The 25,699-nt window shown below is 36.6% G+C and overlaps 1 pseudogene; it reads right to left on the reverse strand.

The window, feature by feature from the left end:
- Window positions 1-643: 643 nt before the first annotated feature.
- The window catches only part of LOC114045801, a 68,641-nt pseudogene continuing 43,585 nt past the window's right edge, over window positions 644-25,699 (reverse strand).

Consider the following 25,699-nt stretch of genomic DNA (forward strand, 5'->3'; position numbering starts at 1 on the left):
ATAAATGTTTGTTGATTGACTGAATGAATGAAAGGTAGTTTGATATAGATCCAAGACAATATGCAAATGTCTTATTATAAGATCAAATCTAAACTATCATAGTCCATTTAAGTTTCATTTCCCCACCCCCTCAGCTTACTGTCTTCTTCATTCAAGAAAACAGACTCCAGTTTTAAAAATACTAGCCTCAGCACAGAAATTACACACTTATATGTCCTTGGTTTCATTTTGATTCAGCAGTACCCACAGAAATACATACTTTGTCATGGTTAGGTTCAGTGGCCCTGGTAAGGGTGAGCCATGGCTGCCTATGCTTTCTCAATGTGAACTTTTTAAAGTTTCCTCAGGGAGTATGACTCCTGGGTGTAGGTAGGCATGCATAATGCTAAGCAAGAAGCATTGTCTGTGGGCAGAGCACCCTGCCTAATTCCTCAGTTTCTGAACTTTTGTACTTGAGCGGACCCTGCTTCTGAGGTAATAGTGTCATCTCTGCTCCAAGATCTATACTTTGGGGGTTTGGGGAACACTCACTGGTTGGAGAAGTTTGTTTTATTTTTTAATGTTTTCATTACCATTGTTATTATAAACTGTTTTTAAAAGAAAAGATTAATGGGCTGTGAAAACAGAAAATGAATGGAAAGCATTAGTCCATCTGTGCCTTCAGTGTTTGGGTGGGATTTTTTCCTTTCTCAGTAATGTGGTCAATTAACCCTATCCCTGACCATCACTGTCCACAGCATTCAGCATGGTTTGAGAGATGATATCAAAGGTAGTTTGGGCTTCATATCAGGTTTCCAGACGGACTTGCACATCTCATACATCTACTCCAAGCAAGTACTCTGGACCACAACGTCAAGAGTTACTAACTACAGGCAGTCAATGAGGTCCAAAGAATAAAAAAAGGGCCCACAGATTTTGGGGTATGAGACAGCAATGACAAGCTTAGCGTAGTAGGGGCCTGACTACTTTTCATATAAAAAGTTGGCTGTCATGCTCATGTAGGTATAAAGCTTGACCCTTTTGTCTTTCCTTCAGCTTATATAAATTTAGTCGGTATTTGAGGCACTCACCTATGATTTGTACATCAGCAGTGAGTCCAGCCATGTCAATGTATGAGCAGTATTTGGACCTGGATGCTAAAATCCCTGTCCATTGCAATGACTGCACAGTTCTTCTCCTTCATGGCTATTCTAGCCTTTCCATTACAGGATATAATAGATCCAGTACTGTCATTTGAGTTTTCACTAAAAGCTTGAGGAATTTCAAAAGTTCCCCATAAGTAGCCTCCCAGGTTGTTACATAGAGCACAAATATGGGACAGGAATCTACCAAGGATTTGCAGGATCCCTTACTTTATACACTCACATAGCTCTAAAATAGTAAAACTTTATACAACGAAGACTTTTACAAAATTCAGAAATATAACAAATTAGCAAAAATTTCACAAAATAATCTATTTAACAACATACAAACATTTCTGTTTTAACTTTGGGCCTGCTGTACTGGAGGATTGCTTTAGTAGTTATTTCATACACATGATCTGAATTCATGGCTGGCCCATAATGACTGGGTTATAATTTGCATCCCCCTTCTACCCACCCTATTCCCTCCTCGGTCTATCATTCACTTCAGCACTTGACAAATCATTTTGTGCCAAATTATAATTCTCTAGGACGGTGAAATTATTTCTTGATGACATTTTTTTTAATAACCAGGAAAGTTTAATCTTAAGAACAAATCTCAGAAGAATCAATTAGAATTCCAAGAATGCGGAGAAAAATAAAAGCCACATTAATAACAAGGTAAAAAGTTTAAGAAAACAAAATTTGAGAGATATAACTTAGGGGCTCTGTTTTAAATTCAGGCATACTGGTCTCTAGTGTCATCCTGAGTTGCATTCTCTTGGTTCAGTGCTTATTGGAGCTCATGTTATTCTTTGAGCTCAGACATTTCATATCACCATTGGTTTTTGAAGAAAGCATTCATCATATTTTCGATATTGTCTTTCCATAAAAAAAATCTATCAACTTAAATATACATGGTTAATAGCTCCTAATGTCATATGTTCCAGACTCTCCCACACAAGTAAAACACTTAACACAATATTATAACCAGAAACCTCATCAAATGGATACTCTGGGGAAAAATATAGACTGAAATTTTTTTTGAGTGGGGCAAGCACCATAAAATCATTGGCCCTTTTGTAGTCTTCTATACCAAGCCAAGAAGGCAAATATGCATCATGGAGACCATCACAAAATCACACATTTTCAGCTTTGTAAGGGACCTTAGAGGCCATCTAATCCAATCCTAATGTGAAAGGAATTCCTACTATCACATACCCACCAAGTGATCAGGTCTCTGCTTGAAGACCTCCAAGAAGAAGGAACCCACCACTTCTTGAGGTAGCCCATTTCACTCTTGAATAGCAGGGAATCAAAAGAAAGATGGTTCCTTCCTTCAAAGAGCTTACATTCCAATGGGGGAAGATAATACACAAAAGGGAACTGAAACCTAGGAATGGGAGCAGATATGGTACCCAAGAGAGGGCATGTTGGTAAAGTCTGATGAGTCAGAAACATAGCCAAGAGAGGAATGTCTATCCTAGGCCCCAAGAAAGAACTCACCAATGGGAAATGGGGACTGGCATAGTGGAGGGATATTCCAGGGTAAGAAGAGAAATTCCAGGGTGAGAAGGTCACTGAGTCATGATGGCAAAGTCCAGCCAGGAGAGGGAATGAAGGAGGGCAGTCCTGTGCCCATCTCAGGAATAGCTTCTGATTGTTAGAAGTTTCTCCAGATATTAAGCCTAAATTTGCCTTTTTGCTACTTCTATTCATTTTTCCTGGTTCTTGCCTTCTGGGTCTAAATATAATAAATGTATTCCCTCTTAAACTTGGCAACTTTTCAAATATTTGAAGACATGTCCCCTCTGTTTCTTCTTTTTCTCGGCTAAATTTCTAGGTTTACTTCAGCCAGCCCTCATTTGATACGGACTCAAGGTGCTTCATGATCCTGTTTGCTCTCCTCTGAATACTCTCCATCTTATCAGTGTCCTTAAACCATAGGACCTAGAACTGAACACAGTACTCCAGTACTCTTCTTCTTTCTTCTTTCTTCTTTTCTTCCCCCCCCCCCAAAGATAACATTAGCTTTTTGAGTTACCTATGTTAAATCATTGATACTGAGATTATAGGTCACTAAAACCCCTCATATCTTTTTTTTTCTAGAACATCTACTGTCTAATCATGCCTCCCCTTCTGAAAGTGGCTTATTTTATTACACTTTTGTACTTTCTATTGTGCTTTTGTAAAATACGATTATATTTTATTTTGTATGACTTTACATGAATACTTGTTGAATTTCATCTACTTAGATTCATCCTAAGCTCTAGCTTGTCAAGATCCCCTCCCTACCTTTTCATAGTCCTAGTCCATGCCTCTGTGACCTTGAACTCTTTTCTTCAGTGGAAGGAAGATGTACACTCATGAATGTAGATTTGAGGAGATAGAGATCTACTAGAGAAATAAAAAGTGACCCATGTCAGGTCAATTTGCACAGCTACCTTTGGTGTGAATCATTCCTAAACCATAGACATTCTTGATTTAAGGTATCTATGACCTACCCAAGAAGGATATGTACTTATCTCTTAAGTATTCTCATGTAATCATAAGATCATGTAATCATGCCATATTGAACTCCAAAACATCTAAGGAGCAGCATGCTGGGCTTTCCATGCTATTCTGGGCCTTCAATAGGTCCACTGATTCTTTCCTGAGGGTAGCTTCAGTAAGCCAGACATATAGGACAGTGATGGTGCCTAACTTGCTGGAATGGGAATTATGACAAAGGTCACAGTTTTCTTGATGCATGCTTGGCACTAGGATGCTCCTAGCATGTCTCCCTGACTCCCTGTGATTCAACTGCTATAAATGATTTCTTGTTATCCCTATTAATTATGAAAGTATTTTAAACAGTATAGTTTTGGTAATAAAATAATAAAATAAAGATAATTAATTGAAGGCTCTAAAAAGACAAGGATCTTCAATTTCAATGTCTTATACATTTTCCAATCATTACAATCACTCAACATATTGTGTTCATTACACATTGTCAGTGTTTAGTAAATATTAAGTGAATGAATACATACCTAAAGTTCATCTCTACTTCCTGCTTTTTACTACCTTTCAATGTGATCACCCTCTGAATCATTTGGTTCTGTTTTCATCAGATAATTGATTAGTTTAATTGTAAGAACAATTTTGTCTAGAGCCAGGTGTTGCAAGTGGATTTTTAGTAGCCCTACTATATAAATTTCTGAGTGGTTTCTGCTTTCTTTTCTTTTTCTTTTTCCTTTTTATACCTCCTTTCCCCTGCCTTTCTATACCTATTTTTAGACCAGGTGTACCTAATTCCATCTTAGACTAACAGGTTCATGAAGACAAGGACCATATCTTTTCAGAACACTATATTTTTTCCAGTCCTAGCAACTGATTGATGGGAAAAGCATTTATTAAGCACTTATTATGTGCCAAGCATCATACTGGGAAATGCATATATAAATATAAAAGTATTGATCGTCTCTGTCTTCAGTCTATAAGGGGAATAGTAATCAGGAAGCACTATTTTGTTTTGGAAAGTCATAAGATAGCTAGCAGAGCCAAAGAGAATTGACACACCCTTTCCAGCAGTAATGGCCTCTTGATTTGATTATGGCTATAGAAATGGAAAATCAGGGAGGGGAGGGAAGGAAAACTAGGAATGTTCAGTTATAAGGTGGTAGGCAAGGAGATGGCCTAAGAGTAAATAAAATAAATCTTCATTGTTATTACTATCTTTATTCTCTGTACAATATCAATCATTTTCTAGAAAAAAGACAAGTTCAGAATATGGCTTTTTGTTCTACACAAAGCTCTAAGCCACACATTTGAGGCCACCCAGATGTGCGACTAAATTTTTCTGTTTTCATTTGTAAGTTTTACAGTGTTTAGATAAAATCTTAGGATAAACACCTACCCAATTCTACCTGTATAGTTATTAAATTATAGTAGTAACTTAGATTTATATAGCACTTCAGAGAATTCTGAAACACTATATAAATGTTATTACTGTAATTTGAAAGTGAGGGAAATAATGGAAGCTTTGTTTTCATTCTCTAACTCTCTCCTTCTTCCTGCACAATTATAGACACTATGGTCACCTCATACTCTTCTATAGAAATGAATTCTTCTTCCCCTCTCTATTTCTCCCATCAATTGTTACCAACTCTACTTCTCTCTTTTCTATGCCACATATTTCTCATTTCTTAAATTTTCATTTCATATTTTTATTATCTTCTGCCTTGACCTATGTCATTAATTTTTCTGTCCATGGTTTTCCTTCTCTTCCTTTCATTTAGTTCAGAGGTCTTAACTAACATCCACTCTTACAAAATTTTATCTTATTCCTCAAGTATCTCTATTTGCTTCCCACAGGTTTCCCCTATCTTCTTTAAACTCCCTATCTTCAATGGCAATAAATAGACACTTATATAAAGGAACTTAATTTCTTTTCCTATCATCTTGTCTCTTTAGATAGCCTAAGGATCTCTGTGTGTTGTTATCTACACCCCTCTTCCTGCTGCCCCCTCCTGCCAATACCCTAAGGACTTTTGAGCCTTTCTACCTGCATTGGAACTGAACTTTCTTTAAAACATTTTTTAAATTAGCAAGCAGTTATTTTCTCTACTTTCCCATTCCCTTCCCATACCACTGGGGGGAAAAAAAAGAAAACCAGAACTTTTATCATAAATATACATAGTCAAGCAAAATAAATCCCACATTGGCTATATCAAAAATGTACATCTCATTCTGCATTATGGCTTTAACACTATGGCAGGAAATGGATAGAATTTTTCATTTGTCTTCTTGGATTGTGGTTGGTTGTTGCATTGATCTCAGGCTTTAAGTCTTTCCAAATTTCTTGTCTTTACAATGTTGCTATTATCAAGCTTTCTGTTATGCGTTGTCTTCTTCAGTTAGAATGTGAGCTCCCTGGGAGCAAGGCTTGTCTAACTACTACTATTTGTATCCCCAGCACTAAGCACAGTGTTTAATAAATACTCTTTACTTCTTCCTTCCTTATTTCCTTCCTTCACCCCTCACTCCTTTCCTTCCTTCTTTCTTTGCTTTCATCCCTCCTTCCTTCCTTAGTTTAATTCCTTTAACTTCCTTTCTCTCATTCTCAAATATCTGTGTTTTCTTTAATGCTATTTTATCTGATTAAAATGGTCTTTTATTTCTCATGAAACAAGCTACTTTCCAACATTTTTCATGTCTTCTCAAAGCATACTTACTTGTTTTAGAATCTCTATAGGGTTGAGAAAAATAACTAATCAAGGACAGGTCGACATCTGAGATTCCACTCCCTGTTGTCACTCCTTTCCCCCCTGGGGTGAGCTACCCTTGGTCTTGCTGCATATGCAGCTTTCTGTCTTTCTAATTTAGAGTGCAAACTGACTGAGTGGAGACTTAAATAATATTAAATAAGTTTCCAGTAAAAGATAAACAACCTGCTAAGAACTGGAATCCTCTGAGGCCATTTCTTCCACCACTCAGAAAATGTTCACCTCTTGTTTATTCAAAAACATAGTGGCATCATTGAGAGGACGAAAAACATATGTGTGCCCTCGAGAGCAAACCCACTGCTTAGCAGAAGAAAGCAACAAAAAGTTAGTCCTATCAGTTTTCATTCTTGCTCTAACAAACATAAATGCTTTTTGATGCCAAAGGAAAAGGGGACTTTAATCTGAAGAGAATGAAGTTCTCCCGTCTAGAAAAATAAGTCATATAAGGGCATCATCTTTAGAGTCATTCTGCTCCTTTCAGAATCACCATATTCCTTAACATTGCTTATGCTTTTTGGAATTCCACCCTGAGGATGGAAGTACTGTGGTGTAGGCAGGAGGGGGAAAGACAGTTTATATAGCTCATCCTGCAGGCCTGTCCTCCACTAAGATTCTAGGCCCTGATTGACTTTTCCCTCCCCCACTTATAAGAAGAATTACTTAAATTTATGTAATCACTTTATAGTTTACTTGAGATACATCATGGGGCAATGGATAGAGTTAGCCTGAGTCAGAAAGACCTGGGTTCAAGTCTTCGCATAAATATCAACTGTTTGACCTCATGTCAGTCACTTAACTTCTCAGTTCCCCCAGGGAGTCCTCTGAGACCGCAAATCCCAGATTTGCATTGGTAAAGGAAGTATACTCACTGGAACATCCCTACACCAATGAAAGCATAGGTTTGGTCATTACAAAAAAACAAAAAGGAATTTTCAAAGCATTTTCATAGCCTTAATTTCATCGTATCCTCATAATAGCTCAGCAGGCATTCGTTTTAGGTGTTTTTTTTTCTTTTTTGGAAAACAAGGAAATAAAACTAGATGAATTCTGAGGTCCCTTTAAGAATTATTTTTTTCATTTTACAAATAAAGAAAGCGAGGTTCGGAGAAGTTTAGTGACTTGTCCAAGATCAGCTAACTATTCAGGGCTAAACTTGGAACTTGGGTCCAGCTTCTTTGACTCTAAACATCTAGTTCTTTATACCTTATAACACTGCTTTTTACATATTAAGCAGAGGTTCTTCCCATTTTTGTGTTGTGGAACCCTTTGGCCATCTGATAAAATTGATGGAGTTCTTCTCACAATGATCTTTTTAAATTCATAATTTTAAATAATTTTAACAATTTAAATAATTTTAAATTCATAAAATAAAATACATAGGGCTACAAAAGAAAGCAATTATGTTAAAATATACATATGTGTATATGTGCATGTGTGTGTGTATTTTACAGACCCCACATTATGAACCTTTGATATCATGGGAAATGGATATGTGGAACTGTTAGAGTCCTAACAGTGCCCTTAACCTCACCTGACTTTTCCCAAGATATTGAATTCCTCTGAACTCATTTCATATTATAGTTTACAGCTCAAAGGGACCTTGGAACTTGTCTAGTTCATTGTCCTCATTTTACAAATGAAAACATCACCACCACTACCTAAAACTAATGCCTACAGAAGATGAGTGACTTCCACAGGATCCTAGAAAAGGTGAACAACTTAGGCAGGAATCAAGTCCAGACCATTTAACTGTAAATCCACTCCTACCATTATATCATATTACCCATCTTCACCTTTGAAAGACATGATTTATCTGACAACTGCCTGTTCATATCCTTTCACCATTTATCAACTGGGGAATGACTTGTATTCTTATAAATTTGACTTAATTCTCTATATATTTTAGAAATGAGGCCCTTATCAGAGAGACTGGTTGTAAAAATTCTTTCCCAATTTTCTACTTTCCTTCTAATCTTGGTTGCATTGGCTTTGTTTGTGCAAAAACTTTTCAATTTAATGTAATCAAAATTATCCATTTTGCATTTCATAATGTTCTCTATCTACTGTTTGGTCATGAATTCTTCTGTTCTCCATAAGTCTAATAGGTAAACTATTCCTTGCTCTCCCAGTTTGCTTATAGTATCAGCCTTTATATCTAAATCATGAACCCATTTTGACTTTATTTTGGTATATGGTGTGAGATTTTGTCTATGCCTAGTTTCTGCCATACTCTTTTCCAGTTTTCCCAGCAGTTTTTGTCAAATAGTGAGTTCTTACTAAAGCCATTTATAGTCATATGAAAAAATGCTCTAAATCACTATTGATTAGAGAAATGCAAATCAAAACAACTCTGAGGTACCATATCACACCTATCAGATTGGCCAACATGACAAAACAATAAAATGATAAATGTTGGAGAAGATGTGGGAAAATTGGAACACGAATGCATTGTTGGTGGAGTTGTGAAATGATCCATCTATTTTGAAGAGCAATTTGGAACTATGCCCAAAGGGCTATAAAAATGTGCATACCCTTTGACCCAGCAATAGCACTTCTAGAGATTTATCCCAAAGAGATCATACAAATGGGAAAAGAACCTACATGTACAAAAATATTTATAGCAGCTCTTTTTGTGGTGGCAAAGAATTGGAAATTGAGGGGATTCCCATTAATTGGGGAATGGCTGAACAAGTTATGGTATATGAATGTAATGGAATACTATTGTGCCATAAGAAATGATGAGCAAGCAGACTTCAGAAAAACCTGGAAAGACTTGTATGGACTGATGCTGAGTGAAGTGAGCAGAACCAGGAGAATGTTGTACACAGTAACAGCCACATTGTGCAATGACTAACGTTGATAGACTTAGCCTTCTCAGCAATGCAAGGATCTAAGACAACTCTAAAGGTCTTATGATGGAAATGCCATCCACATCCAGAGAAAGAACTATGGAGTTTGAATGCAGATCAAAGCATACTATTTGCTTTTTTTTCTTCTGTTTTGTTTCCTCTTTCTGATGGCACTTCCTATTGGTTCTAATTCTTCCTTACAACATCACTAATGTGAAAATATGTTTAATAGGAATGTATATGTATACCCTATATCAGATTGTGAGCTATCTTGGGGAGGGAGAGAGAAATTTAAAACTCAAAAGCTTATGGAAGTGATTGTTGATAAATCAAAATAAATTAAAGAAAAGGAAAGACATGATTTAATCTTGTCTTTTCTGCCTCTAGGCAACTAAGACCTCTCCTAATAGCTAGTAAGACTTCTTTTTGAAACTACACGAGCAACTTCTCACCTCTCCAAACTGTGCTTGGGGTTCAGGAAATATATGCAGGTTGTCCTCATTTTAGAGGGCACAACTTGAAAAAAAGTATCCTGGGAGCTCTGGTGTGGTAAAGATACATATCTTAATGTTAATTGATAAGAAAGAAAAAGGAGAGGTAGATTGGGATGAGTGGGAGTCGTTCCTCCATAAATGGGCACCAGGCATGGTGCCTTGGAGGAAACAACAGCTTTTGGTTGAGATGGATTACAAATACAACCCTGTTTCAGTGATGGCAACATTCTCAGTGCTCCACTTGCCTCACTTCAGATGCTTTGGATATTAGTAGTACCTAGTATCCCCTTGCTTCATTATAAAAAAAAAAAAAATATTTGGCCTTCAAAACCACCTGTCGTTATAAATCTGAGAAAGTTTAATGCCATGTTCCATAGAAGAAAAGAAGGAAGTCAGGAAGGAAAAAAAGAAGGGAAAGAAGAAAGGAAAGAAAGGAGGAACCAATCAATCAATCAGAAAAGATGTCTTTGGAAGGAGTGTGCTTCCACTGGGGGAAGGCCAGGGATGCAGTGAACTTGAAGGATGAGGAGGCCACAGGGTCAGGGTGAACTTCTAGGGTTAGGAGGCTGCTGTGATATCATAGAGATTTATGAATGGAACCCACAAAGGAACAGAGACAGAAATTTGTACAATTCATGACTTTTTGTAAATCGTCCATAGAGACTCTACTTCACAGGCTGAAGAAGGCCTTCTTCCAGATCTTTTAATACTTCAGAAATGACATTGGAGTGCTCAGGCTTTCTGTTTGTCCTTTGTTACTCTTGCTACATAACTGGCCTTCCTCTTTTTCTAGCCCTAAATGCCCTTCATCTTTTATGTCACTTTTGGTGCCAATCATCAGTAATATGTTAAGCCTATTTATGACCTCTTGTGTATCCATCTCTTGCTCTGAATCACTGAAATTTTGTTTCTTCTGAGATCATGAGGTCTCACAAATATATAACATTTCTAGAGGGTTATTACTATTAAAACAATGGTCTTTTTTTAGCTAGAAACTTTGTGATAAATGAAGAAGCTCTTCATTTCTCCTAAAACAATTCAGCCCTACCCCTCATACTGTTTATTTTTTTTTTATTTCACCTGTAACAGGTCCAAGATACACGTACAGATGGAATAATTAAATGGGCTATGTGTAATAATGAGTAATATGAACTTTTATCCACTTTATTTTTCAGGTGTGAGTAGTATGCTTTTTTAAAAGAATAGCTTTGGATTACATTAAAGAGATTTTGTAGTATTCTGGGGTTTGCTGTAATTAGTACAATGGCATCTGAAAACAGGATCATTTGGAGAAGCTTACCACCCCTAGAAGATCCTTCTATCTGGACTTTGCTGAGTACATCCTCCATGATATTGGTGAATATTTTGTGAGCATATGGCTCCCTTTTTATGCTTTGACAGAATTTCTTATCAGGTCCATTCTTTAAACTTTTCCTGCTTATTAGGACCTTCGAGAACTTAGGGTCATCACTATGCCAATAATCAGAATAGGGACTATTATGGAAGACCTAAAAACTATATATTATGAAAATATATATTTCATGCTAAAGTTCCCATCCTAATAATAGGTAACTCAATAAGATTTTTTTAAAAATTGACACTGTCTTTCCAACTTACGAATGAAGATTAAGCAAAGACCCCAAAGTGTTATCCTCATAACCAATACCTTTACTACTACTGACATAAATGTTCCTATTCTAAGTCTTCTTTAGAAACTTCAGAAGACAAATGTAGTTTAAAGTCCATGAGTACGTAGAAGGAGCAACTACCTTAGATTCAGAATCACTTTGACTAACAATGAAGATTTACTTGAAGCCTGAGCAATCTTGTCAGTCTCAAGCATTTGGATAGTCACTACACGCTCTGATTATTTTGTTCTCATCCCATAGTCATTGGTTCTTTTTTAAGTGTTGTTGTTAAGTTGCATCTGAGTCCTCATGATCCCCTGGACCATGGCACACCAATATCATCTGTGAGGTCTCTTGGCAAAGATTCTGGAGTAGTTTGCCATTTTCTTTTCCAGTAGATTAAGGCAAACAGAAGTAAAATGACTTGCCCAGGGTCACAGAGCTAGTAAATGGTTGAAGCTGGATTTGAACTTGGGTCTTCCTTACTCCAGACCCAGTACTCTATTTACTGAGCCACCTAGCTGCTTCTGATTAGAGTCCTAAGCTGCACATTAAATTCCTTCTGTCTATTTTTTTTCCCCATGATATCTGGTTTGGAGGTGCTAAACCAGATAGAGGGGTGATAACATCGCTCTGGCAAGATGGCCAGAGTAGATGGCATATGCAAAACTATAATAGGCCAACATACAAATGGAACTGGGGACTTTTAAAATAATTCCTACACTTCCATAACATTAGCCATGACTATTTTGAATAAAGGGGCAGTTTAGCTAAATTTTTCTTCCTGGTAGATGAATCTGGGGCCCAGTTATGGGTGCTTTTGGGCAAAGATGATATAAAGACAGGTTGAAGACTTTATCAGTGCCCTTTGATATCCTGGGCAACTTTGTTGTTTATTACCTTTAACCTTCTTGCCAGTAGCTTTTCATTGAGAACTGATTCTACATGGGGGATATCAGAATATGTTTTGTTTTTTTTTGTTTTGTTTTGTTTTGTTTTTGAAAACCACCATTTATTTGAACTCAGTGTCTGGGTGATCCATTGTACCAGATGTGGAACTACAACCAAGACAAAAGCTTATATTTCCCTTTGATTTATTGACTAACTCCTAATTTCTCCCTCTCCCTTCCCCTCCTTCTCTCAGATTGGGCTAAGACTACCCCCTTCCCCCAAAACACACACACACACACACACACACACACACTCGCACTCACACACTTGAAATGGATTGTTGGAATGACAAGGTTAGAAGTTTGAGTAAAACAGCTTAGCTTTTACTTTGAACATGAGCAAACTTCTAAAATCAATCACTCAGCATTCATTAAGCACCTACTATGTGTCAGGCACTGTACTAACACTCCCATAGTATCTCAGGAGACAGGATTAAGCTTGGTACAGTGTAAAAGAGTATTGCCTCTGGAGCCAGAAGTCTTGGGTTCATAGTCCACCTCTGGCACTGATTACCCGTGTGATCTTGGGCGAGTCCCTTAACTTTCCTGCGGCTCAGTTGCCTCATCTGTAAATAGAAGCGATTAGATTAAATGACCTCTAGATCCATGATACTCTGAACTGGTCATTTATTTTCTGAAGCTTTTATATATCCAAGTAGGATTCATGGTGGTAGAGGACAAAACGGAGATGCATGAGAAATGAAACTGCAGACAATGTCTTAAATAATCAAATAGGTTCAAAATGTATCATTTGAAGGCAGGACCAAGATCTCAATTCTGGAAGAATAATGAGAACTAAAAGACCTTTTGCATAAGGGAGAAAATAAAGAGAAAGAAAGAGTATGCCTGCTTTTGATCAGATCTCATTACAAACCCCACCAGCTTGCCAAAATTTAATCTGATTCTGATAAATCCAAATTTGTGGGGTCCCTTTAAATTTACACAGCCAAAGTTTTGACTAGATATATAAGGATAGAATCATAGGTTTAGAACTGAAAGGGACCTTGGCAGTCATCTAGTCCAACCAAGGAAACTGAGACCTAGAGAGGGAAAGTTATCATTCATGTTCATTTCTCATTACAGGAAAACCCTTATTATTTTGACATTTTGCTCAAAGATAATGTAAAGAAACTTTTGTTTTTCCCCTGGAATTTGGATAGTAGGTTTATAATGGGCTGAGATTGATTTAATTTGAGTTGAGTTTTCTTGAAACTTGACAAAAAACAGCTTTTATTTAAACTCATCACCGCAAATAGGCTATAGTTGGATCACAACTTCACCATATTTGAAGCCCTGTGTCTGTGGGAGGTTGTTGCCTTGAGGTCCTTGGGTAATACATCTATATGTTAATAAACAATCTGTTTTATGACACAAAATCTAAACAAATTCTAATCATCTGGCTGGAAAGCCTAGAACATGACGTTAATTAATAAATATGGATCAATGTTTAAAACCTAATGTTCTTTTTAAGAAAGATCACCTATTTAGTACTCATGTATTTAACACATATATGCTTCAATATATTTGATTGGGACATTAATAAAACCTTATTGCTTATATTAGCATCCACTTGTATAAAACAATTAACAGGCAAGAAGAAACCAGGCACAATACATTAATCATTGATACAAAAGCAGAATAATCTACAGAATTCTGGGAGGATGATCACTTTTGATAAAAATAAATATAATATTATTCTCTTAGTCTCTCTTTCTCTCTCTATACATACACATATATACATACATAAAAGGAGAGGAAATGCTTCAAGACCATAGAAAATGGGGGGGGGGGAGGGAAAGAAAATAAAGGACCTAGGCACAATCAACTGCAGAAGCCAACTCCATGAAGCTTTGTGTGCTAGTAAAAGATTCATGCCTTCATTATAATGATCTATAGTGTATTTAAGCAACTGGTCATGGCTAAAAAGTGTTTGTTTATTTTCAAAGAACGTGCAGATTTACCATTTTAGCATTCTTTGTAGATTGATCACAGATCATTGTAGATCATACAAGGGGAAAACAAACAGCAGCACTGTCTCCAAGATGTCTTGGAGATGAAAAATGAGGCTTGGTTCCCTAGCAGCTTACCTTGCAGCCAGCTCTATGTTTTTGTTTTTTTTTTGTTGTTGTTGTTGTTTTTGTTTTTGGTGAGGCAATTGGGGTTAAGTGACTTGCCCAGAGTCACACAGCTAGTAAATGTTATGTGTCTGAGGCCAGATTTGAACTCAGGTCCTCCTGACTCCAGGGCTGGTGCTCTATGCACTGTACCACCTAGCTGTCCCCAGCTCTACATTGTAAAACAAAACAAAAATAAAAACATGTTGGGCAGGTCTTGCTCTTATTTTCCCTTTTGGCAATGTAAGAAGGCAGATCAGGAGACTCCCTGGTCAATTCAACGAGTTCCCCAATCTGATTAAGCTATCTCCTTCTATGTATGCTGATAGAGTGATTGATTCTACTAAAATTCAAGCATGTTTGTTTAAGTATGGAATTTTTGGAATTTCAGTTTCTTAGACTATACATATAATATATGCTATATCAATTTTTCAGGCTTGGGTTTATTCAGGCATACGTGAAATTGTGTAATTTAACCTCATTGGGCCTCAGTTTCCTCATTTCTAAGATGAGGAGCTTTGGAAGACTGCTAGGTGGTACAGTACAGTGTTGGACTTTGAATCTAAGTTAAAATCCTCTATTATTCTGTGTCATTTGACTATGATAGATAGGTCACAGTGGTGTAATGAGCCCTGAACTTGGGAACATAAAGAGGATGGTTTGAGTGCAAAAGACATCACTTCCTCATTGTGTAACATTGGACAAGTCACTTACTCTGTGCCTCAGGTTTTTCATATGGAAAGTGAGGATGATATTAGCAAGACCAGCCTCACAGATTTGTGAGGACCAAGTAAGACAATACATATGAGTCCTTTGTAAACTGTAAAATACTACATGGTTGTAAAGGATTATTATATTAGATGATTAAACTGCATTTTCAGGGCTATAATAATGATAATAACTTGGATCTGTATGGCTCTTTAAAGAGCATGTTCTTTATATTCTCTGATTTGATTCTTAAAACAACACTGTGAGGTAGGTTCTATTACTACCTCTTAATTTTTTAGAAAATGAAGTTCAAAAAATTTAATGGAGTTGCCTAGAGTCACACAGCTAAGAAACTTCTGTGGTAAGATATGAATCCAAGTCTTCATGACTCCAAGTCCAGCAGTATGTAGACTATACAATTCTCCTTGGATTTTTCATCCTAAAAAATTGTAATATAAAGCACTGAACTGTGCTTTCATTTTGCGTTTGAGTTTTAATCCATGGGCTCTATTGTCCCTTGTAATTTTTCTTCATGAGGATCCAATGTAAGGGTAATTCTCCAGTTATTTGTTTTGAGTGGTCTTGCCAAGCTATTCATCAGGTTCTCTTTTATTCTACAATTTCTATATATGTGTAAAATTAAAAGTAATAAATAAAAAATATTCTTTTTTTTCATACATGGGGGTTTATTTTGACTTGCTCCTCATTCTGAATGTTGGGAATAATCATAGTACTATGAAACCTGTCGATATTATCCTTTTAATAGGCAGAGCTATCATTATATGGTATATATCAAGTAAACTTAACAAGTTAGAAGGATGATAGGATGATCAATGTAGAGTTAGAAGGTACCTCAGAGAGAATCCATTCTGATTTCCCCATTTTATTTATTTTGCTAGCATTTATGTAGCCCTTTAAGGTTTGCAAAGTATTTTCTGTTTTTTATCCCTTTTTATCCCCACAACAATCCTGTGAGGCAGGTCCTAATTGTTCCCATTTTATAGAGGAGCAAACTGAGGTCCAGAGAGGTTAGGTGACTTGCCTAAGGTCACAGAGCTAGTTAAGTATCTAATGCAAGATTATAACTTAGATTCAAAGTCCAACACCCTACTGCACCACCTAGCAGCCTTCCAAAGCTCCTCATCTTAGAAATGAGGAAACTGAGGCCCAATGAGGTTAAATGAACTAGACAATTTCACATATACCTGAATAAACCCAAGCCTGAAAAATTTATGTAGCATATTATTATCAATTAGGTGATGACTCTTCTGTATATATGCAGGTGATGTTAACAACTTATCTTTACTTGATTAATTTCTAGATGATGGTTTAACCCAGGAGTTTTTTTTTTCCTTTCTTTTCTTGCTGATGTGCTAAGGTATGGCTGTTTATGTATGTGTTTATATTTTATTTTATTTTTGTTATTGGTAACTAATTTTGTTATTGGTAACTAATGCATGTATACTTATATATGCGTTATATATGTATGTATGTACCTTTTCCGTTTCTTCCTCTTCCCTAGAGTTAAGAAAATAATACCACTGAAGAGCATACATACCTAATTGCTAAAGAGAAGCCTATTCCCTTCCCCCCTTCTCTTCTTCCATTCTTCAGCGTTTTTCTATTGCCCCTGGGATAAAATACAAAGCTCTGCATTCAACAGCTCCCCATCTCCCAAATCTGGCTCCCACCTAATTATTACCTAATTATTAGATATTTATTTATTACTCTCCTTCACATACTCTGTGTTCCAGTCAAATTGTGCTGTTATCTGGTGTCTGAACTTGCCATTCTCTATCCTGTTGAAGGGACTGTGTCCTACTATTAAAATGCACCATCACTTCACCTCTTTCTCTTTAGCCTCCTTAACTAAATTCAATGTTCAGCTCAGAGGATCTCTCCTGCTAGGAACTTTCCTCATTTGCCCAGTTCATAGTGCTTCCTCCCTTGGTCAATTACCTTGTTTTGACTTATTTGTGTACCTGAAATATACTTTTAGTAAGAAATAAGCTCCTTGTGAGCGGGGACTATTTTGTTTTTGTCCTTGTATCCCCAGTACCTAAAACAATGCCTCCTATATAGTTTGGAGCTAAGTCAATGCTTATTGAATTGAATTGAACTGAGAAGGGTCTATCAAGGATTGTTGAAAGCCTTGGATAACACTGGAATTTAGACTCCTAAATAAGTAGGGAGTCTTCCTTTGAGGGGACAATGTCAGTCCTAGGTGCCAGATGGAAAAGACAACCAGTTTTGTGGTTGTAATATTTGATCTTGGATTTTGTGATGAAGTCAGTCTCTCATAAAACTCTACTACAGTAACAGAACCTTCTTCAAGGTGAGCATATATGTGACTAGTGTCCAACACAAAAGATGAGAAAGCAATGGTCTTAGCAAGAATCAGGTCTGGGACCTTTGAGATGCTTTGGTCCTGACTGTATATAGCCAGGCCCCAGTCCATATCCAGGACCCTGACCATCTTCCCACCATACTATATATCTAAGTGTAGGCATATATACCTGCACTTGATGCAAGGCACTTACCTACTGTCCACCTCTTGCTCTGGGAATAATAATCAAACCAATACTATCATTCCTGGAAGGGGCAGGTCAATCAAGTGCCCCATGGCTGAAATCATCATCTCTTTGACTTCCCAGATCAAAACACTCCTTCTTGGTCACTATTTCTCTTTATCTTTGGCTATCCCTATTAGAATGTAAACTTCTATCACTTAACCCCAATTGCCTAGCAAAAAAAAAAAAAAAAAAAAAGTAAGCTTCTGGAAGGTAGGGATTGTCTTGTTTTTTTGTTTTTTGTTTTTGCATCCATTTTCCCTACTTTGGAATAGTGCCTGGCCCTTAATATGGATTGGGATAGGAATATGTGACCCGGGATTTCACTGGTAAGGGCAACTACCTGGTCAGGAAACTAGAGACCAATGCAAGTCAGCATATTCTCTGCAACTTTGAGAGAGTCACCTAGAATAGGCCAAAACAAATCAAAATGTAAATGGAAAATATTTCACAAAATAAACATGAATACAGTAAAACATAGAAAACATTACATTTTAAAACCATGTCAATATGGGGCCCCCAGGGATCCTTATATACAAATTAGTGGCCCCTGTTGCAATTTGAGTTTGATACCGCTAACCTAGAACACTGAAAATATTCAAACAAAGGTTAAATGATTTGTGTATGTCAGAGACAGGTCCGAAAACCAGGCCTTCTTGGTTTTGAGGCCACCTCTTTGTTCGTTATGCCACATGTTTAATCAATGACTATACATTCATTCATATCTCTAATTCCCGTCAGAAATGAACTCCAAAAAATTTTCAGTTTTCTTGCCATTGTGGTAAAACTTATTGAATGACAGGGAATACTTAAGTTTTGCCTTGATTTACTGAAAGATAGCTATGCTGTAGAGGAAAAGAGTAATGTCCAGAATTCACCAGCTGAAGAAGACAGAGCGCACCAAAAAGCAACATTGGGAGTCATCTGTGGTAGCAATAGAGAACAGTAGAGCACTACCCCACAGGGATACTGGCAGAGAGAAGCATGCAAAGGAGAGACTCATGTAGGGCTAGAGCCAGAGGAATTGTATTTTACTTTTAATGATTCCAAGGACAAATCTTGGAGACCAATGGTTATGCTTTCAAGGGGTTTGCTTCCGTTTTCTGCCTTTCAGTAAAACTTCCTTCCGTTATATTGCGAACCATGTGCTTGCCATGGGTGAGCCATTTTCATCACATTGCAGATACCACACGGAGATCTCCCCAGGTTTCCTAGATGGAGGCATAAAAGATGATATAAGGCCCTTCCAAGCTTAAGATCTACACTATTTAAAGTGAGAAATGTATTTGAACTCCTTGTGCCAATCGAGTTTTAGAAACATGGATTACATATGTAATAAAAGTCATTAATTAGTTGCCTAAATCTGAAGATCTATCTGTCAGCAATAGTTAGTCAAATATGCAAAGGATTTATAACAAAAAAGGGTTTTGTCACCGTGAGAAGGAAAGAAACATGTCTTTTTAGGAGCCTGCTATGTGTCTACCACTGTGCTAAGAACTTTACAAATATTATCTCACTTGACTTTTATAACAATCCTTCTTGGTAGATGTTATTATTTACTATCTCCATTTTACAGATGAGGAAACTAAGGCAGGCAGAAGTTAAGTGATTTGCCCAAGGTCACACAAGTTAGAAAGTGTCTGAGGCTGAATTTTAACTGAAGACTTTCTAACTCTAGGCCTAATGCTCTATAATCATAATCATCATAATAACAACTGATGCTTACATAGTGCCTACTGTGTGTTAAGAACTTTATAATTTTTATCTTGTTTGGCTCTCACAACAACCCTGGGAGGTAGATGCTATTATTAACCCCATTTTACACATGAGGAAACTGAGGCAAACAGGATAAATGACCTGTTGAGGGTCACACAACTAGCAAGCTATCTGAGGCTGGATTTGAACTTGAGTCTCTCTGACTACAGACTTATCGCTCTATCCATTGAATCACCTACTCACCCATGTAAGAACTCCCTCCACAAGTTCTCGACTTATCTATGACTTAGTAGATATATTGTCCAGGGTCACATATCAAGTAAAACATTGGAGACAGAATTTGAACTCAGATCTGCCTAATTTTTAGTATAGCACTTGAGCTATCAACAGGCTCTTTTAACATGGTGACATGGAAATTGAATACTAATTATAGAAATCTGGGAATAAAAATTTTTAGTCAATTCAGTTTAATATAGGTTATCTTGATGCTCCAAGTAGAAAGTTATTCCAAGAGTTTAGAATATCAGCCGAAGTATTCACTGTGTGGAATTGAGTTGACCAGATTTTGTTTGCTTGCTTATTCCAGGACTATTTAGCACTTCAATTAAATTCAATTCATTTTAAGGTGCAACTTAGATTCCACCTCTTCTATGACCCCTTTTTTGAGTCCCGCACCTTACAAATGGAAATAAACTCTTCTGCCTTAGATTTCTCAAATCATTTTGAGAAGGCCTCTCCTTTGCATGATTACATATTTCTACTACATTTATTGGTCTTCTCTAGTCTTCTCTGCTAGATTATAGAGTCCTTGAGGTCAAAGACACTATTTGATTTCATCTTTGTACCCCCACTACTTAACCCACTGCTTTTAATGAACATTTGTTGAATTAAATCTAACATATATTAAATATCGATCACGTAACAGGCACTCTCTCAAGAACTGTGCTTTGCATAGTCATGGATTTAGTACTTAGAAAGCTAGGAAGCTGCATGTTAGATCTTTAGAGTCAGAGATCATAGTCTAGAACTGTAAAGAACCTTAGTAGTAACTTAATCCATCTCTTTCTGGATAAAGATAACATAATTGATGTTTGTAAAGGGTAAGTAACTCACTCAAGACCATACAGCTAATAAGCGACAGAGCCAAAGCTTGACTTCAGGCCTCCTGATTTATTATGCAGTGCCCTAATCTGTATAGTGAAGGCCTTGGAGTCAGAAGGACCTGAGTTCAAATCTTGATTCAGATATTCACTAGCTGTGTTACCCAGGGCAAGTAACTTAACTTTTCTCATTTTATATATATTTATAACACACTCTGTTTATATTGGATTTAGTTTATATGCTCTATAAAATGGGTATAATAATATCACTTACCTCACAGGGTTTTTGTAAGGATCAAATAAGATAATACTGTATATATAAAGCACTTTAGAAACCTTAGAGGGTTATACAAATGCTAGCCATTATCATATTGTGGCAGCTAAATGGTACATTAAATAGAGTTCTGGGTCTGGAGTCAGGAACACCTGAATTCAAAGCCAGCCTCAGACAATTACTAGCCATGTGACTCTGGTCATGTTACTTTACCTCTCAGCCTCAGTTTCCTCAACTGCAAAATGGGCATAATAATAGCACCTACCTTCCAAGGCTGTTGTGAAGATCAAATGAAATATTGTTTGTAAAGATATTATTTGTAAAATCCTCTGGGCCCTGTGAACTGTGTTTGTTAATTAGGCAAAGTAGTGATTCAAATTAGTGAAATCAGTGCTGGCTGGAAAGCAGGCAGTGGGCCCAGGTATAAACTCAGGGGGTAACCTAACAGATTATGGGGAGATGGATCATGTCCTTCCCTGTCTGACATAGCCAACCAATCCTGGGCTTATCTCCAATATAATTACATCACCATTTTTACCCATTAATACTCTGGCCCCTTCTATAGCTGACTTTCTCCATGAATATTCAAGCTCCCAACCTTTCCAGTTCTGTGTCACATATTTGCCCCATAGGGTGAACTCAGTTGTCACCCAGGCATCCTCACAAGCAGCTGCATAGGTAAAATTAGAAAAGGGTCTTGATATGGGGATGGGGGGTGGGGAAGTGACTTGGTAAGATGCTTACCTTTCTTTCCATCTTTAGTGGGACAGAATGTATCCCACAGGATGAACAGAAATGGATGAATCATGGTCTGATAGTCAGATAACATTATAAAACCTAGCCTCTTCCTACCTTTCCAGTCTTCTTATACTTTACTCCCCATTATATACTCTCTAATCCAGTGGCGCTGACATCTTACTGTTCCACTAACAAGACACTCCATTTCTTGACTCTGGACATTTTTTTTTCTAGATATCCTACATGCCCAGAATGCTTTCCCTCCTCATCCCTGCTTATTGGCTTCCCTGGCTTCCTTTTAGTCCCAACTAAAATTCCATCTTTTACAGGAAGCCTCTCCCAAAACTTCTTAATTCTAGTACCTTCCTTGTATTAATTATTTCCTCTTTATCCTGTTTATAGCTTGTTTGTATATATTTGTTTGTTGTTACCTTCATTAGATTGTGAACTGCTTAGGGGAAGGGAAGATTTTTTGCCTTTTTTTTATATCCCTAGTGCTCAACACAGTACCTGATACATAGTAGGTGCTTAATAAATATTTATTAATTCTGAACTGCTCTCTTAAAATTATTTATACAATTTTCTTTTTAAATTTTGAGTTCCAAGTTCTCTTCTTCCCTCCTAAGGCCTCCCACATTCACTGAGAAGGCAAGCAATAGGATATCAATTATACATGTGAAATTGTACAAAACTTTTATATTAGCCATACTTTTTAAAAATTAAGAAAAATAAAGAAAGTGAGAATATTGTACTTCCATTTGCACTGTTTGCCTCAATTTCCTCATCTGTAAAATGAGCTAGAATAGGAAATTGCAAACCTCTCCAGTATCTTTGTCAAGAAAACCCCAAATGGGGTCATGAAAAGTCAGACACAACTCAAATGACTGAACAAATATCTTCCAAATAAAGTTCCAGTAGGTTTTTAATTCATTAGTTAAAAAAAAATATATAAAAACATAGCACACTGTGATATTTTTTCCAAGAATTGACACCAGGGAAAAAGGAAGTTTTCCCATTAAATTTCATCAAAATTCTTTGTATAATTGGTGGAAAGAGTTGAAAAACTGAGCATCATATGTAGTAAACACAATCAACAATGCACTCCTCAGATCAACATATCCTTAATCAGTGCCTCAAATTGCTATAGCACAAAGTATTGATGAATTAAAAAAAATGAAATATTTGATCACATTACCCTTATAAATGTTATTACTATTAATATTTTATTAAGAATGAACACCAAATTAATATTAATAGTTATTGTTATTTATATTTTGGTGAGGGCAAAAAGGCTTTTGTGCCATTAATAAGTATTTTCAAAATATTATTTCATCTTCATTTTATTCTTTTAAAATTCCTATTCTTTTATAAGTGATATGACATACATAATTATTAGCATATATGTAATTTATCATTTTAAATAAACATGCATGTATGGGGATCACATTCTCAAGAAGATTTATTGGTAAGAGAGTAATATAAAAAAGGTTGAATCCTCTGATATACAGACATTTAGGAGGTGCGATAGAGTACTGGGCTTGAAGTCAGGAAGACCAGAGTTCAAATTCTGCTTCAAACCACCAGCTATGCCATCTGGGAAAGTCACTTCAGCCTCAGTTTGCTTATATACAAAATAAGAAATTTGAACTTACTGGCCTTTACAATCCTTTCAAGCTCTAAATCTGAGATCATATGGTCCTACTTAAGGTAATGAGTAGCAGAATCACTAAACGTCTTGACCTTTCTGAAATTTTTACCATTAGAGTCATGACTTGAAATTAAGGTATTATTTCTATAGACTATACTGAAATGAAAATGTGTTACTTAGGAGTGATTAAAAACAACAAGTTAACAATAGTAAACCAAGTGGTTTACTAGCTTTCCTCTTGGGATGCAAAAGAGAGTCCAGAGGAATATGGCAAATATGTGATGCTGGACATCAGCAAAATCTTGGCCACATGAACAGAAGATGAGCAATTCAACACACCTACCATGTTCAAGGTGCAATACTGGACACTTGGAATACAAAAACATAACTAAAACAGATCCTACTTTCAAACCAGTTTATGCTACAAATTTAATATGAATAAATATAAGGCCTTACACTTAGGTTAAAAAAATCAACTTCACCAACGCAAGATACCACATCCACATTCTCTGTACTCCACAATGAAGGGAGATAGGGGAATTTTCTCATCTCTTCTTTTGAGCCAACAAGACCATTTTCGAAGTCATGTGGGCCCCAAACCTCAGGGTCATCTCTTCTCCCTCTAACCTAGCATGTGTAATCACTTACTATATCTTGTCAAATCCACTTCCATAATATCCCTTAAATTCATCCGCTCTTTTCTATTTTCACCACCATACCCAATTCAGCCTCTCATTGTTTCTGGCCCAAGTTATTATAATACTCTCCATATCGTTCTCCTTGCCTTTAATTTCCTTACTCTCAAATCCACCCTGCACACAGTTACCAAAGTAATGTTCTTGGTGAAGAAGTCTGTTCAAACTATTTCTTTGACCAGACATCTTCATTGACTTCATCAGAAGGGCAGAGACAGTTTTGTTTCTGCTCTTATTTCTCCAGCAGCTAACAAGCCTCACGTAGTTGGTGGGACCTGTTCCATGTTATACCCCTTACACAGACCATTACCTCCACATTTTCTTCACTGCTAACCTGCATTCTGCTCTGTGTCTGCTGGTTTTTATAGGTTAACTTTTGCCAGGGTCCAACCTCAGAGACACATCCTGGCCCACATTTATCTCTCTATCAATCTGTCTATCTACTCCTTAGCCTAACATTCAAAGCCCTTCACTTTCTGACTCCAACCTGCTTTCATCTCTTCATATAGTGTCTAATATAGTGTCTGACACATGATAACTGTTGAATAAATGCTTGATGATTGATTTATTCCTTTCATGCTTCTCTATATTCTAGTGCCACTGTACTGCTAGCTACTCACTGATCTCATCCATTTCTTTCCTACCTTCTTGCTTGTGCATACTTGCAGCTTAATGCCTATAAGAGAATCCTTGTACATTTTTATCTTTGGAAATTCTTCTCTTCTTTTGAAGCCCAACTCAGGTGTCTCCTCCTCCATGAAATCTTTGTTAATCCAGTGAACTAGAGAGTGAAACTTTCTCTTCCATAAATCTCTACTGTATCTGTGACTCCTCCTATGAACTTATCACATTCTAACATAGTCCAGTATTTTGTATATATGTCATATATGTATGTATATATATATATATATATATATATATAAAATATGTCTATATTCTGTTACTAGACTGAAAGCTTTTTGAGGAGAAAACTGTAAAGTTTTTATCCTTGTATCCCTAAAGCCTAGCATAGGATAGCACATGCTTATCAAAGGTTTGTTGTTGAATTGAATTCAAATTTATAGTTATCTTAATAAAGACTTTATATTTAATATAAAAAGCAATAAACTAGATAGAAGGAAGGAAACAAGCATTTATTTAAGCACTATAAGCCAGGCACTGTATAAAAAGCTTTACAAATATTCTTTCGTTTAATCCTCACCATAACCCTGGGATGTAGGTCCAACTATTATTCCATGTTTAAATTATTGATGCTGGTGGGAACATTATTCCTCACACTGTCTGTGTAACTTATTGAGATCCCGCTGCTATCTGGTGGCAGTGGCCATCAATTGCAGGTGTAGTCTCGAAATTAATCAAAGGTATATGCCTGACCAATTCAGTCATAGTTTAATGTTGGCAAAATTCACATAACCATTGACTTTTGACAAGCTAATTACAATTTACTAATTGACACAGAGTTAACACGAACATTTGATAAATGCATCAACAATTTAAACTGGATTGGAATTTGATACACATTAAAAAGAAATATGGACAGGTTAACCAAAAGCCAAGACTCTAAGCATGGATATTCTCCATTTATCTATAAAAACCTCCCCTGTTTACCACTACAGACTTCAGTGTTGTTTTCTTCCAGAAAGAAAATTGCATTGTTCTTCTCCAGTTCTCCAGTTTAATTATATTTAGAGACCTAGACATTTTCCTTTCAATTCCATCGCCAAATTCACCTTAACAGTTAATAAACAAGTGGGATCCTCACACTGATCCAATAATATCCCTCCAGTTACCTCTTGCCAGCATGAAAAGTTTTTATTTATGACTCTACCC

The sequence above is a fragment of the Vombatus ursinus genome, unplaced genomic scaffold (genome assembly GCF_900497805.2).
Source record: "Vombatus ursinus unplaced genomic scaffold, bare-nosed wombat genome assembly UNPS02014779.1, whole genome shotgun sequence".
In the NCBI taxonomy this organism is placed as follows: domain Eukaryota; kingdom Metazoa; phylum Chordata; class Mammalia; order Diprotodontia; family Vombatidae; genus Vombatus; species Vombatus ursinus.